Source organism: Theropithecus gelada, chromosome 11 (assembly GCF_003255815.1).
Source record: "Theropithecus gelada isolate Dixy chromosome 11, Tgel_1.0, whole genome shotgun sequence".
Taxonomy (NCBI): Eukaryota; Metazoa; Chordata; class Mammalia; order Primates; family Cercopithecidae; genus Theropithecus; species Theropithecus gelada.
Window position 1 is genome coordinate 111,439,973 of NC_037679.1, and position 12,353 is coordinate 111,452,325.

General features: G+C 33.8%; 1 pseudogene; it reads right to left on the minus strand.

Moving 5' to 3' along the window:
- Window positions 1-2,016: 2,016 nt before the first annotated feature.
- On the minus strand, window positions 2,017-3,418 carry LOC112635024 (annotated as a pseudogene).
- Window positions 3,419-12,353: the final 8,935 nt, after the last annotated feature.

A 12,353-nucleotide genomic window follows, 5' to 3' on the forward strand; every position in this document is an offset into this window, starting at 1 on the left:
ACAAAGGATTTCATATAGGAAATTAGTTTTTTTACACTATTGAAAGAGCTGGTAGATTAACTTCTGGACTGGCTCTCCTGAAAGATGAAAAGAGCAATACAGAGCAGAAACTCCAAAGAGATTACTTCTGAAGTGGCTGTGGAGTTATGAAATCGAGCAGGTACCCATAATGCGTGTTGTAATCATGTCACAACTGCTACTTCATACGTAGGAATCTAGAGAACAGACTATAGAATTCCACTTTGTCTAAGTCAGATAGAGAACCCTAGCAGAAGGAGGGTATGATGAGATTAGGTGGTCAATCCACAATGTTTCCCTCAGTAGGTATGAGGAACAGGACTAAAAACATGTCCATTACAATCAATTTTTCCCTCCTTATCCTAGGAAGCCAGGCGATTACCCACTGGGTACTCAAACAAGAGAAGAGACATTTGTTTTTCTGAATAAATTTATTATAGGATACTTGACACCGGGGCAATGAATGACAAGAGTGACGCATTGTACTGAAAACAGACGAATCAAATATAGAGAATGATGAAACTTTCACCCTCCTCTTACAAAGAAAAAGCAGGCCATGCATAAGAGGATTAAAGGGGTAAGAATCTGAATTATAGCTGCTGTAGTCTGAATGTGTCGTTCAAAATGTATGTGTTGGAAACTCAATCCCCTAATGCAATAGTATTGGGAAGTGACGCCTAATGGGAGGTGTTTAAGTCGTGGGGGCTCTGCCCTTGTGAATGGATTAATGCTGCTATACAAAGGGTTAGGGGAGTAGGTTCTCACTCTTCTGCTCTTCTGTCATGTGAAGAAGAAAGTATCTCCCATTCCAGAGGATGCATCGTTCAGGGTACTGTCGTGAAAGCGGAGACTTAGACCTTACCAGACTTCAGATACTGGCACCTTGATCTTAGACTCCCCAGCCTCCTGAACGATAAGAAAGTAATTTCTGTTCTTTCTAAATTACCCAGTCTGTAGTATTCCATTATAAAAGCACAAAACAGACTAAGACAATGTCAGCTTTCTCAAACTTGTAAACTTGATAACAAAGGAACATTGACAGTAAACAATTTCAATATAAATTTTTATAAACAAGCTCTCAAAATATGAGGTTAACATAAAAGTAATTTCAGACATAATACCTTTTTTAAAAGGCTATGAGTGACCCTCTTGGAATTGTAACAGAATGATTGAATACTCCAGGTGTAAGGGAAGCATGAGGTAATAAGGTAGGGTGAGGGACAATAAGGAAGGGAATGAAAAAAATCAAAGGAAAGCGATAGATTACTTGATATGCTGGGGAATATTAAGATTCTGTAATTTTGTCAGCACATTTGAAAGCATTTAATAAGAGATATGTAGAAATGACATAGAAAAGTTTAAAGTATATTTTTATCTTCGGGAAAAACTAAGCATGTAAAGTATATATTTGACAGATATTTTATGTCTAAATAATAGATAATAGTCTTAATTATGTAAATCTTAAATATTGTACATAATAATGACATTTTTCATATTGAGATTTGAGAAGTGAACTATGTACATGCTCATATAGAGATATATAATTGTTAGATTCTGTATTCATTTCAAAAATGTTACCATTGTATAATGGTGATATTTGAAAGAATCCAGAATTAAAAATTATATATAGAGTATAGTTGTGTTACTTATATATACATCAATCAATACAAACAGTAAAAACTAAAGGTTGAAATGTATTGTGTCCTGGGAGTAGGCTGTGGTGAGGAAGTATATTAGAGGCAGTGTTGTTTTCTTGCAAATCTTTTTAAATAGATGGATTTTAAAAATATATAAAAACATTACTTAAATTATGATTTAATGGTACAGAAAAGTACTACAGATTCATTAAAGAATAGCTAGAAAATTCAGACTTTGTGTGTGAAGGAGCATGCTTTATTGGGAAGCAGAGTGCTGCACAGTGACGAACAGACAAAGATGCCCAATGGCTACTTACACATCTTACTCCAAAAGATACACAGGATGTTTTGCTAATAAAAGTCAGTGGTAACAACAGATTCTTCTGGGCAACTTCCCCAACCTCATCCCTTTCAGGAGATGGGAAATCCCCCAACAATTTTCCTGATGGCAGCTGTGGTTCACGAGAAATAGATCCCCTTCCTGTTTCTTATAAAGAACACTTTCTTTAGATTTTTTGAAGTCTTCATTTGTTCCTTTTATTCTAAGTTCTCTTGAGGCCATCAAACCAGTTTTTGTACAGATTGCCTTGATGTCAGCACCAAAGAGGTCATCTTTAGCCATGCTCAAATAGTGCAGGGTTACATCATTGATCACCCTCATCCTGCTTGTGTGAATCTGAATGATGTTCTTCTCATTCTTTTCATCGGGCAGGGGGACCTCGATCTTCCTGTCAGTGCGGTCTGGTCTGATGAATGCTGGATCCAAAGTTTCTATGTGGTTTGTAGCCATAATAGCTTTCACATCTCCTCTAGAATCAAATCCATCCAACTGGTTCAACAGTGTCAACATTGTTCACTGAATTTCTCTCTCACCACCAGAATTTGAGTTATATCTTTTTGAACCAATGGCATCTATTTCATCAATAAACATGATGAATGGTGCCTGTTCTTCAACAACTCAAAACAATTCCAGTATGGGTTTGAGCCCATCACCTAGGTACTTCTGAATAAGTTCAGAGCCAATCACTCTCAAGAAAGTGGCTGAGGTTTGGTTGGCTGCTGCTTTGACTAACAAGGTTTTACCTGTGCCCAGTGGACCATAGAGAATGACCCCCTTGAGGAGGCTTTATACCCATCTCTTCATAGTATTCAGAATAGGTGAGAGGAAGCTCCACAGATTCCAGATTCCTTAATTTTCTGAATTTGGTTGTCCAACCCTCCAGTATTGCCATAGGTCTCCTGGGGGGCCTTTTCCACCTCCATCACTGTGACCAGGGGATCTGTGTCATCTATCAGCACCCCTATCATGGCATGCACGTTGTGGTTGAGCAGGACCAAGCCAGGTCCAGCAGATCCTTGTCAACAAATGAAAGAATATAGTGTTCTGAGCCCGCAGATATGGACACGATGTCATGATTGTCATGGATGATCTCTTCCAACGTTCCTACTGACAACAGGGTCCCCCTCAGATCACCCACTTTTGATCTTTCCTCCTCTTACTTTTCATCTAATGGTTTTATTTGTTCCTGATTTATAATGAATTCTTCCTCTATGAGAAGATAGTCTTTACTTCTTTCCAACTTCAGTAATTTTAACCGGCACTGAGTGTGAATCGTCACCAGTGTGCAGTTTGCTGGCAGCATCTGATCTCTGTTTTCTTCTTTTTCCCACTCTAGTTGGTACAGGAGGTTCATATTTCCTTTTCTTGTCTGTCATCCTTCTTGACCTCCAGGACCGTGACCACCACTCTGACTTTGACCCATCTTGCCTTGGCCCCAGACATTTTTAAAGGAAATAATAAAAAATAATATAGAACAGTTGATGATAATCACTAAAAACATACTGATAGGCTGGGCACGGTGGCTCAAGCCTGTAATCCCAGCACTTTGGGAGGCCGAGAAGGGCGGATCACGAGGTCAGGAGATCGAGACCATCCTGGCTAACACGGTGAAATGCCATCTCTACTAAAAATACAAAAAATTAGCTGGGCGAGGTGGCGGGCGCCTGTAGTCCCAGCCACTCGGGAGGCTGAGGCAGGAGAATGGCGTGAACCCGGGAGGTGGAGCTTGCAGTGAGCTAAGATCTGGCCACTGCACTCTAGCCTGGGCAACAGAGCGAGAGTCTGTCTCAAGAAAAAAAAAAATACTGAGATATCCTTAAAGCTATGTACATATATATGATATGTATATGATATGTACACATACATTTCTGCATTTCATTTATAATATCTTCACTTGGCATTTAATACATTTCAAAAATGTATTCTGCATCTCAAAAGGTATTGTATGAAAATATTACATTCACTCCTTTGGGGTATTTAGACTGTTTTCTCTTTTAATCATCATAAATAAGGCAGAAATCATCACTTTACATGAATAATCTTCTCAAAATGGTATTTAATTACATTTTCTTCATAACAGTTATAACTTTTTTAAACTTAAATATCTAATCCATATGGAATATATTTTCTTCTATAATATGAGACCTAACATTACTCATTTACAAATGATGAAGTGATATATAAAGACTGTTGAATAGTTCACATTTTTGTGCTAATTTTGAATTGTTTCCTTACTTTAAAATAAATATGTGTCTTTTGGTATGTTCTTCCCTAAAATACAGTTTTATTTTTGTTTTCTTCTTCAATTTCTTATATCATTTACCTATCTACCTATCTTATCTAATAACCGTTTGGTCATTTATTGTTGACTTATAAAGTAAGACCATCAGTAAAATATTAAAAGTGATAATTGGCATATATAAAACTGATAACTGGCAAACAGTAAAATATTTGTTATAGAATTTTTGTAGAAATAATTGATCAGATTAATGAGGTTTTACATTATAATTACTTTGCTATAAATACTTATTACTAATATGGCAAATTATTCTATTTTTAAACTGTTAAGCCAACCTTGCATTCCTGGAATAAATTCAACTTTGTCACAATACATTAGCTTTTTAAAATATGTCATTAAGTTGCTATGCTAATATTGTAGTCATCGGAGAGATTACCGTGATCATTTTCTTTTTCTTAATGTCTTTGTCAGGTTTTGGTATCGAGATTATCCTGGACTCATAAAATTAGTTTGAAAGTGTTTCTTCTTTCTCATAAAACTCTGTATAAGAGTTTATGCTACTTTGGTATGAATTAGTCACTAAAAGTTTGGAAGAATTCACTGGTAAATCAAGCAGGTCTACAGTTTACATCAACAGAAGATTATACATTATTCATTCATTTTATTTTATATTTTGTTCTATAACCATTCAGATGTCTTCTTTAAATGTTTTTGCCCAGAAAAGTGGATGTGTTATCTAAAATTTTAAATTCTTTTAATAAATAGTCATAAAACTCTCTTATTATCTATTTAATATCTACATTGTATGTATTAATACTTCCTTTTCTATCTGTGATATTATATATTCCTCATTCTTTTCTTGTTTCTCTCTTTTAGTTTTGATCAATCTTGAGAGGAATGTGTCAGGTTTAATAGTCTTTAAATAAATAAACTATTAATTTTATTTATTAGGTTTTTCATATTTATTAATATATTGACTTCTGTTTACTACTTCCATCCATCTTATTTATTTTTGCTTAGAATGCAATTCTATTTCTAACTCTTAAAAGATGCTTACAAATTTAATTTTAAAGTTATTAAAACATTTTCTAATATATTGAAGGCTATAGATTTCTTTATAAGCACATCTTCAATTGTGTTTCACAAGCTCTTTTTATATACCACATTGTTACTAAATTTAGTTCAAAATATTTTCATTTTCATTTATTTTAGCCCATGAATTATTTAGCTTATATTCTTAATTTCCAAATATTTAAGAAGTTTCCATTTGTCTTTTACTTATTAATCTGTAGTGTAAATTTAATGTGGCCAGTGAACATGATCTGTAATTTCAGTCCTTTAAATTGTGTTCTATATGATATAACCCAGCAAATGCTCTATTTGGCAAACACTCTGTTTTTTCTTGAAAATATGAACATTTCCCTTTTAATTTGGTTCACTTTTCCATACACACCAATTTTTTTTTGTTGCTAACATCTTTGATATTTTTGTTGCTAACATATTTGATATTTTTGTCTATTCTTTTTCTAACCATTTATCATGAAAATCATTTTCTCAAGATTCCCATTTGGGAAGCTGACTCATAATACATTTTATCATTATACAATTGCTGGTCCCAGTATTAACCCTGACAAAGGAGGCCCTCATCTTTATTCAAGGTCCCAATCATAATCCGCATCATTTCTTAATAAAAACATAAAAGTTTTACACACATATACATAACATGAAATATGTTTATGTATTATATGTTCTCTATATAATATGTTTAAATATATTTAAATATTTTATATTATATATTATTTTATTGCCTTGCTGACAGTAAATATAGTTATTTGTGTGAAAAACACCCCCATTCCCTTTTTTTTTTAAGAATAAGTTTTGCTCAGTATAATATTCTAAATTGGCAGTTCATTTATTCAGTATCTTAAAGATATCTTTACAGGGTCTAATGAATCCATTGGAGCCGTTAAGAAATCAGGTATTAGTCCTTTACTATTTCAATGTTATCTTTTTTCTCTGGATGCATTTATATTTTTTCTGTTTTTTTTTTTAAGTTTGCTATTCAAGTATAAATTTTAAAAAGTTAACACAGTGCTCTCAAAACAGTGGATTGGTGTCTTTTATTAGTTTTGGATAATTATTTAAACATCCCTTTAGCTACTGTTTCTACACTTTTCTCTTTTTCCTATTCTTTTGAAATTTTATCTAAATGTACTATACCTTCTATTATCTGTCACATATTCTTTCTCCTTGGAGTTTCCGTTTTTTCTTTTCACTTATTTACAAACATTTTAATTCTCTCTTTGACCTTTATTTAATGCTACAATTAATTGTTAATTTTAGCTTTTCTATTTTTTTCAGGTGTAGAATTTTTCCTTTTCTTAAATTAACTATGTTAATTTTATACTTTCCTATTTTCTGCTAACATTATCAAGCTTGAATTTTGTTTTGTTGAACACAATAAACATAGTTGATTTATAGTCTGGGGTTCCTGTAAGGCTAGTTCTATTTTTGTGCTTTCTGGCATATTCACTCATGTTATCTTGTCTTCTTCAATGCCTGGTTGTTCAATCACTTATTTTACACCTTAGGTTGAATATCTTTAAGAAAAAATGAATGTTTAACCATTTTCTCCTCTACTTTTGTCAAGCCTATTTCCACAAGTCATCTTCACTTTGTTACATAAGTAATTCATGTATTAGATTGCTAATGCAAATATGTTAGCTGTCTTCCTTTTCTCTCTTTTTTCTCATACCATAAATCTATTAAAATTAAAAATTAACTGTTTATTTTTACATATAATAAAATATATAAAATATGTTCAAAACTTATCACCTGCTGTTATCTCTGATTTAGTCATAATTCAATCAGGAAAATAATTTAATATCAAAAATTAGGCATGCAAATAAACCTTTGAAATCAGAGAAGCAAAGGTAAAAATTAGATGTATATTGAGTTCGTGTGCTCAAATATGCTGCTAAAATAGATGCCAGAGCCCAGGCTGAAGAGAGATGACTGTGGACTCTGAGGAAGCAACATTAATCCTGTGTGCTGCTTTTGATAAATCATGGTCTAGCTACCACTAATGCTATTATAAAAAGGATTAACTTACTTTTCCTATGCCGTTCTAATTTTGAATAAGTGCTTCATATTAAATATTCAAAATTAAAGGAATATATATATATATATGCATGCCCGAGTGCTAGCCTGCAGTGAATGACTCATCACTATAATTCACGCTCCCATAATATCTACAATCCACTACTCAGCTTTCAGTGTTACTCTTTCTCATCTCCAAATCCACCCTCCAAACAATAGAAATCATATCCTCCATACCTTTATTGAATTATATCAAGACCTGTCTTTAAACCCTTTAGTGACTTCCCTTTATATTTAGCATACGTTCTTAATTTTGACCATATCCTAACAAAATGTCATTGACCACAAGCCCTGCACAATTTAGCTCTATCTTTAAATCCAGTGTTATTTCTCTGACTATTTTTACTATGCTCCAGCCATATTAATCTTCCATTTCCTATGACATCAAATACTATCTTATATCAGGAAATGTGTACATGAGAGAGGTTGCATATACTCCCTTTGTACTGAATATTTTTTGTCTCTAAAGTTCACATGGCATGCTACTTTTCACCTTTTAGGTTCTATACTATATATTTCCTCTTTGGAGTAATTTCTTGTCCACCCTCAGGTATTTTCCATATCCCTACCAACATTATGCTTTTTCTCATAATTTTCTTTGCTTTCAGTCCTAGATCTTACACAAATATGGAATCATTTTATTTAATTTTGGTATACTAGTTTCAAATCTGTTTCCCCAAGTAAACGATAAACTCCATGAAAACAAGGAAAACATTTGTTTTTTTTCATCATTGAAATTTCATTACTAATTCAGAAGTGCTAGCACCAAGGAAGTACTCATCAAACATTTTTGAATGCAGGAATAACTACAGAACTTTGAGGAAATTAATTATCTTCTCTAATCATCTTTAAAATGTAAACACACACTAATTCTACTCATTGAATTATAGTGAAAATTAGATAAATACCAGGCAAATAATGTCCACATAATGTAGCTGATATCATTAATATAAAATATTAATATAACTATATATTACAATATATGTAACATAATAATATATTATACTAATATTAATTAGAATAATCCCAGCTACTTGGGAGACTGAGGAAGGAGAATTGCTTGAACCCAGGAGGAGAGGAGAAGTTTGCAGTGAGCCAGGATTGCACCAATGCACTCCAGCCTGGGCGACAAGGGCGAAACTCCATCTAAAAACAAAAAAAAAGAAGAGGAATCTAAATTCAGAAGTCATTGGCTATTTTTTGAACAAAAATGATTTAATCTTGCTTTAGGAACTTGATTTTGAGCTTACTATAGGAATAATAGATAATATTAGAAAGTAAGCAGACTTGGTAAGAAGTTATTTTAGTAAAATATAAAAATAATAACGCTTTCAATTAAAATGGTGACATTGTGACTAGTACCAAGTGTATGAATATGAAATATATTATGATGATAGAATTTGCTTTACTTGACAACTAATTAGGTATAGAGAATAAGAAATAAAAATATTTGATATTTCAGATATGAAAGGCATAGAGAATGCGAGTGTCATTAAAAGCAACAGAAAAAATTGTATGGTAGAGTAGATTTTTTTGGAGTTGGGAGTAGGAAGAGGGTATCAGGGGAGATAATTTTAAGTTCCCTTTTGACTCTGATTTTCGGTATTAAGAAATCAGAAATGTTGGTTTGGAATGCAGAAATGAAGTTTGCCTAGTTATCAAAGTGTTGGAGTCAACAGAATTAAAGGAAATAATGATTGCATGTATTTAAAAAAGTCTATTTGTACATGTTTCAGAGATGTAAAAGAAAAAAAGTTTACAGTTAGGACTAAGCAAAATAAGGGACAGAGCAATGAGAGAAAGGTTATTATTATCATAACCTTGAAGAAAGAGTTTCAAAAAGTAGGATATCAGCTATCACAGAGAAGCAAAGAAGTTGAGTGTCATGAGAATTGAAAACCGTCATTGTTTTTGGCAGTTGGCAATTCTTGGTGTGAGAGCACTTAAGTTGTGTTTTGATAACACAATTTTAAAATTTTAAGTGCATATAGTTAACACAAAAACATCATTTTTGCTTTCTTAGGCCAAGAAAAATTATCTTCTCCATGGCTGCCGTAACATAACAGCATACCACAGTGGGATTCTGTTCCCTGAAAAATTCCTGTGTTGAAGCCTTTGCCCTCACTACCTCAGAATATAATCTTGTTTGGAAATCAGGTCATTGCAGATGTAATTATTTAAGACCGTCATACTGGAGTTGAGTGGGCCCTTGACACTCTAATATCAATGTTGTCCTTACAAAAATGGGAAACTTGGACACAGACACACACACAGAGAGGCTGCTGTGTGAACAGCAAGGCAAATGTCAGGCGATGTCTCTACAAGTTGAAGAACACCAAAAATTGTGAGCAAACCACCAGAAGCTAGGGGAGACAGCCGATTCTTTCTCACAGACTTCAGAAGGCATCAACCCAGCCAACAATTTAATTTTGGATTTCTGGCCCCTAGTACTGTGAAACAAATTTCTATTGTTTAAGCCACCCTCTTTGAGCTATTTCGTTATGACAGCCCTAGCAAACTGATACAGATTTCAATGCAGAAAGAACTATGCTGACAACTGATACCCAAAAATTGAGTAGGGGCTATATTTCTTTCTTATTTTTCAAGTCTATTTCTGTCTCTTGAATCCTCTGTAATTGTCCTTCAATATCTTATGGTACATTACTTAGCAAATAGTGTATTTGTCACTGTAAAAAGAAAAAAGAAAGAAAGAAAACTAACTTCCACAATGGCGCAATCTTTCTATTACCTATGCAGATTGATTTATTTTGGATATCCCTTCCAAATCTCATGTTGGGAGGTAATCTTCAGTGCTGGGGGAGGGGCCTCATGGGAGCTGTTTGGGTCATGGGATGGATCCCTCATGGCTTGGCTCTTCTCAAATAAGGAGCTCTCCCAAGATCTGGTTTTTTAAATGGTGTGGCCCTTTTCTTGTTCTCTCTTGCTCCTGCTCTGGCCATGTGACCTGCTGCTCCCACTTACCCTTCTGCCATGAGTAAAAGCTCTCTGAGGCCTTCCAAGAAGCTGAGGACATGCTAGTACCGTACTTCCTCTACAGTCTGCAGAACCACGAGCTAATGAAATCTCTTTTCTTTGTAAATTACCCAGCCTCAGGTATTTCCTCAGAGCAGTGCAAGAATGGCCTAACACATAGATTCATGCTTACTGCTTTTCTCCCAGTACATAATTGGTTACTGAATAAAATAATAATTATGTGAATGAATACTAGATGTTTCGTTGCTGGATAGACTTAGTAAACCTCACTCATAATATAGGTATTAGTGTGTACATAACCCTGGCCATTAGTATGTACATAACCCAAACTGCAGCTTAAAATGATAATATTTTAGATTCTTGATTGAAGAGATTGTAGCAGTCAGCATTCCAAATCTCAGGCCTTTTTCTGTCCCCCCACCACCCCCGCCCCCCCGGCTTTTTAACTGGGAAATCTGAGTTTAGCAAAAACATAAGCCATTCAAAAACCCCTTAGGGTCTTCTTCCTATGTGTTTAAAATTTTCCTGACATCAGAAAAACAACAGTTGAATGATGACCAGATGGCAGAAGAGCTGTGGTAATTTGGCTGGAAGTAAGATGAGCATTGAAGCATAATAAGCGAATTAGAGATTTAAATATTTTCTATGAGCAGATCAACCTAATGGTGTGGACAAGATCACCTAATGGCTCTTTATTAAGTTTATTTATTTCTTTTAAAAAACAGTTCCTGATTTATCAGTATGATGATTTTGGAGAGATATTACTGATGGATTACATGGAAATATTTTTCAGGTATTATCTTCTCAGAGCTACCCAGGGTGAATCCTTCCTAATCTTAGTATGTGAGGGCAGGAATGATATCATTGAGGCACATAGCTAAAACCTTGGAAACAATCTTGTACTCTCTATTCAGGAGAGTAAAAGAGGATGAAAATCCCCCAATTGTTCCTTACCTTGTCATCTTTTTAAGGATTAGGGGATCAAAGGAGTTTTCATGTCTTGAGACATAATTCTGGTCTTACAAAATTCTGAAAAGACTCTGATGTCAGAGATAATTGCCACAATCAGGTTTTATAAGAATAGATGGGAAATCTGTCAACACCTGAGGCTTTTCTGGGTTTATGGATTGGATTTGGGGTTTCTCACTTTTAATGATATTATGTTGTCCAACTGATTGACTTAATGGAGGGAGTGAACTGAAAGCAAGGCCTATCAGTTTTCTTCATGGTGTAGCATAGAAAACATATGTTGACTAGATTCAAAAACATTTTGAAAATATTAAATGCCTTTAGCTTGCGTTTCTGAATGATTGGAATAGTTTAATTGGGCACGCAGTTTACTTGTATCTTTAGCAATATGCTAGCCCATATGAAACTGCTGAGAAATGTATATTGAATAAATTAATTAATATCTGAGGTATTAGAAATTGGAATTCTATGGAGGTTGTGCTATTAATATAAATAGATGGGAGGGTGTATATTTAGTGTACATTTCTTACTCGATGTAAAATGCTGGTGATTATATTTTTAAAAAATTAAGTGGACAGGAGAAGTTAGACTGATGGGTCTATTTATTTAAATTTTATTTCTAAAAATATGACAATTTAGCATCTTGAAAACTAGAATGTAATTCTGCTTTATCATGTCCTATCAATAGTTGTTACAACTAAATTGGCAATAAACTCATGATAATAACAATATAATATTTCAGCACAAGAAATTGCATATGGATATACATACAATTCTGAAAACTTTAATGTCAGTGCATACGGATATACACACATATTTGCATACATGCATATGGATATACATACAATTCTGAAAACTTTAATGCCAGTGCATATGGATGTGCATACAATTCTGAAAACTTTAATGTCAGTCTTTATATGCAGCTACTCAAATGTTTTATAGCATTTTTAAAAAATAAGTTCTCAGACATGTATAGTGAATTAAGAGAAATGGATAC